We start from the raw sequence: 5274 nt of genomic DNA, 5'->3' as shown, positions 1-5274 counted from the left end.
CCCGGGGTGGCCCTGGGAGGTCCTTTTGTGGGCATGGCCGGTGGCAGATCGGTGCATTAGCATCCACCAGCCTCGAATTCCCTTGGCATGGACGTTTGTGGGTGTGGCTGGTGGGGGATCTGTGCGGTAGCAACTGTCATTGGGGATCCCTGTGGGAGAGCGCTTTTGGGCATGGCCGGTGGCCAATAGCTGTAGTCCCGCTGCCAGCCCTGGGTCTCTTTTCATACCGGCCGCCTGCAGACCAGGTCGCAATAGCAGGCCGGGATGACAGCGTGGCGCTCTGATGCCCTGCCTGCAGTATGCAAATTAGCCCCCATTGTTGTTGGTGGTTAAATGCCATCTTAGTTGGCAGTTAATTTGCACATAGCCCTGATTAGCCAATGAAAAGGGTAGCAGTCATATGCCAATTACCATTTTTCTCTTTTATTAGTGTAGATATCTATGTATAATTTAATATCAGAAGAAAGAACAAATGGTGAATTATAAATTAGAAAATTCTCACATTATACCCCCCTCCATAGTTTTCTGGGAGACTTCTCATGATGGGCTAGGTTTTTACTTTTTGTATTTTTGTTAATTCTCACCAGAGGATATTTTTTCCATGTATTTTTTTAAAGAGAGTGAAAGGGAGGAGGAGAGACAGAGAGAGAAAAACATTGATGTGAGAGAAACACATCGATTGGTTGCCTCCTGCATGTGGCCTGCAACCTAGGTAACATGCCCTTGACCAGAATTAAACCCAAGACCCTTCCGTTCATGGGCCTACACTATAACCACTGAGCAAAACTGGCTAGGGCGAGGCATTCTTTTTTTAACTGCTTATACAACATGCCAGAATTTTACTGTAGTTGAAGCAATGTTTCTGAATGCCAACCACATTAGTCAATAAATGCCAAAATACCTTTGTCTGTGAGCACTGCATGAATTGGAATGTGGTGAATTACAATTGCAGATGACCAGAAATACTGTGCCTCGATGACTCAGATCTTACAATAATCTCAAATGCCTTCAAACTATCAAAAATGGAACAGTTCATGTGGTTTATGTGCCAAATGCATTCAATATTGTTATATTACTGACTTCCAGTGGTGTTCATGATACCTCATGGTTAGACCTTTGATTAACCTGATCCCTTCATTCGCTGATCCTGAGGCAGAGAGAGAGCTCACTGTGTTTTGCAGTCTGATCATTCACAGCTAATTTCTCAGGCAGGAGAAGAGCACTTGGTGTGTTGGCTGACAGAGGTGGCATCTATACTAAGGTTCTCAGATGTTTCAAGCCTTAGTCTTCTGTATTGAATATCCCAGAATTGTCCCTGTTGTTATGGTCCTATCTGTGAAGGGAGCTCCTTCACCTTGGAGGCATCTCCGGGCGAAAGGAGATGTCATGTTTATGTTTTTCTAGCTTCTTCTGATTGTGTGTGTATATGTCTCTCTGTGTGTGTGTATATGTCTATGTCTATGTCTATGTGTGTGTGTGTGTGTGTGTGTGTAAGAAGTGTGTTTATGCGTATGTGCCTGTGAATATGCATATGTGTGTACCTCACTTTTCTGTTTCTCTACAACACACCGATTTGCTCAAAGCTTTTCTTTCAATTGCTCTTATCTCATGAGTGTGTTGTCTATTATGGTACTGAACTGAACTGAAATTGATTTTCATTAATATACGTGAAGCTGACACCTCATATATTTAATGGAATTTATGCAAATAACCACTTCTGTTTCATAGGAAAGAGAAAAGTGATCTTTTGTTTTGTGACTTTGAATACCAACAGATGCTTTTAAAAATAAATTTCAATTTTAGTGTCCTTACAGAGCAGAACCTATGCAATATTCATAAACAACTCTCCTGGTATCATATCACTTCCTTTGGAGCAGCAGTGCTTTATAAACAATTTGAAGGTTCAGTTTAATGGGTGTCCAAATGTTCATAGCGGTCTATTCCTAATTGCCAACAACCAGAAACAACCAAATGTCTTGCAACAGGTGAATGGTTAAACAAGTGGATACATCCATACAAGAAAGATGTATGCAGCCCTAACCAGTTTGGCTCAGTGGATAGAGCATCAGCCTGCGTACTCAAGGGTCCCAGGTTCGATTCCGGTCAAGGGCATGTACCTTGGTTGCGAGCACATCCCCAGTAGGGAGTGTGCAGGAGGCAGCTGATCGATGTTTCTCTCTCATTGATGTTTCTAACTCTCTATCCCTCTCCCTTCCTCTCTGTAAAAAAATCAATAAAATATATTAAAAAAGAAAGATGTATGCAGCAATAAAAAATTGGGTTGTTGATATATACTACAGTGACAACTTGGAGAAATCTCAGGAAATTATGCTGACTGCAAAAGATAAAGAACATTCTTCTTGAAATAGCAAAATTATAGAAAATAGGTTAGTTTTTCCTGGGCTATAGGAAAGGGGGGGAAGTTATAAAGGGGTAATATGAGGAGCCTGTGGTGATGCAGTGGTCTTGTATGTTGATTGTGGTGCAGTAAAATTTTATGCAGTAAAATTACATAGAAACACACATACACATACACACAAATGAATGCATGTAAACTTGGGGAAATCTATGGACTGTACAATGTCCATTTCCTGGTTAAAATGCTGTACTATGTAGTTATGCCTGATGTTTCTATTGTGAGAATGGGGAGAAGTTACAGGAAACTTCCCCAAGTATTTCACTTGGCAACTTCCTATGAATCTAGATTAGAAGCATTTCAAAATAAAAAGCTAAAAAAATAGGAAGGTATGGTTTGATATACTTTACTCTTTTCCCTGAACTGGTTCTCCAATATGCCTCTCAATTACTTCCTAGCAATAATTACAGTAGAATTAAAAAAATATATTGGAATAAAAAGAAAGGAATGAAGGAATGGAGGGAGAAGAGAGAGAGAGAGAGAGAGAGAGAGAGAGAGAGAGAGAGAGAGAGAAGAAAGCCAGTGCTGATTATCCTTTTTGTTCTCCAGTCTTAGCCACTGGAGCTCAGGTGACACCACCTGGGCTCAGTCCTGCTTTGTTCTGTGAATGAAGGCATTAGCCCTGGAACATAATATACCAATCACACTGCCCACTGCAAATCAGACGCAAGAACTGTGCTGTTTCTGAATGAAAACTCATCCATTATAGCTAAGCTCATCAAAGCCCTGCATGCACTTGCATTGCAATATCTTTACAGGGAAAATAAAAAATGGCATTTTGGCTTACAGTGCTAAGTAGAAGTCCTAATGCATTCTGTGTGAGTCCAGGACCCCATATAGTACACATCGGCTCTCTGGGCACATGTTCATGAAAGTTATGTTTTCGCCGGGCAGATATGCTCTTGATAATTCACAGGGGAGCTACGGCCCTGCCAATCTGCTTCTATGGCTGCCTTCCCACGGTCCCAACTCCTGGAAGCTGGTCTACTTGATTTCATCTGTTTCTTTTCATATTTATTGCAATGGAAAAATGTTACATTAAAATATCACTTTTTTCCAACATTTAATATCTGATATTCGAAACTGAGCAGCTGGGTCAGCCTCATGTTCTCCCCATCTCCCCATCGCATGGCAACTGAGCATGTGCTGAAGTCCTCCTTCGTGAAAGAATGAGGATTCGAATGGGAGGTCTCACTAAGCAACTGCACTTCCAATCAGATGGATAAAATCATTTACAAATGTACGAACTGAAATATCTATTAACATTCTAAGATAGTTAATAGCATATCTTCTGCAACATCACTTTTGAGATCCTAAGCATCTACCATCCATTCTCCCTTGTAAATGTCCTTTGAAAACTACTCCCCTTAAATGATGTGGTTGGAACTTTTTGTCATCTCTTGCCTGGTGGTAGAAATAGCTCTATGCCTTGAGAACAGGAGTTAATTCTTTCCATGGACAAAGATTCCCTCCTTGATCCAAGTTTTGTTTGGCTCTTCTATGCTCTCATTTTTACTAGGTCCAATCTTTAGAGTTCAGTTTTAGCAAGAGTCATTCTAAGTCAGTATAACCAGAATCCTGCATGCTCCACATCTGATAACTCTTGATATCTGAGGGGGTTCTTCATCCTCCACCATCCCCCTGGAGGTGTCTACTCTCCCTGGCTGGGTAGCAAGAATCCTGTTAGGTTGGTTTAGCCAAATCCTCCTTTTCTCCTGATGCTCCCTCCTAGTAATTTCCCATCCACTTTGCTCTTGGCCATAAACCCCCACTTTTCCTTGTATTGAGAGTGGAGCCCAATCTCTCTCCCTTACTATAAAACCACATTGTACAGTCCCTCTTGTATAAAGTCTGCCTTACCATTCTTTAACAAGTTTCACCAAATAATTTTTTAAACATCATCACAGCTTCCCCACTGCCCCAGAGGAACATGGACGAAGTCACAAGCCCTCTCTATTCTCAGTCCCCTCAGATGTACCGGCAGAACGTTATCAGGGTGAGCTTCATGGGACTGAGACCTGTGGCTGCCCAAATTTAAAACTGACCCATACCCAGAGAGCCCCAAGCTTGGTTTAATGCTCTACTGTTGCCATCTTGAAACTCAATAATTCTACCTTTGGACTACTTTTGCAAGTGAAATTCAATGAGACAATGGAACATGTACATGAGTGGAGAAGATATACACACTTTGCATGCTCTCTGTTCCTTGCTGCCTCATTCATATATAGCATTTGCTATGTCCTGCAGGACCCGGGATGTATTGTGGGAGTCCAGCAAGACTAAAGGCCAGTACAAGGTAGGTGTGTTATGTTTATGACAGTATAGGCAGTAGTACCAACAGACTGAGAAGGCTATATTTTCCCTTCAAAGTAGAATTTGCTTTAAATGGAGAAAGCAATGATTGTCTACAAAATATGAGTGATAATTATCATATCCTTTCTTACTCACGTTACTCCCCTATGTTGGCCAACTACTTATGCTGGAAATGATGACCTAGAAGGAAAGGGAAAGACATGGGAAGCGGCAGATCTATTTTTTTTTAATTCAGTTCTTCTTCTCTTCAATAAGAGAATGTTGGTAGAATATTTGCATTTTGCAGAGGGGGATAGAAACAGTTGAGGTAGGCTTGTGCAGTGTTTTCACCGCTCTGATAAGAACGAAATACATATGCATATATGGGCTATGGAATATGAATTGCCTAATTTCAGTGATTCTGTGTATAAGTAAATGCTCCTATATTTGCATTTAAATCTGGCACTGCACAATATAAAGATAAATGGTGAACTTCATGTCAATAACTTAAAATGGTAATTTTTACTTACTAAGAATGATATTTCATAGTAAACAAAAATACATCA

Source organism: Myotis davidii, unplaced genomic scaffold (assembly GCF_000327345.1).
Source record: "Myotis davidii unplaced genomic scaffold, ASM32734v1 scaffold143, whole genome shotgun sequence".
Lineage (NCBI taxonomy): Eukaryota > Metazoa > Chordata > Mammalia > Chiroptera > Vespertilionidae > Myotis > Myotis davidii.
Note: the sequence above shows the minus strand (reverse complement) of the source record.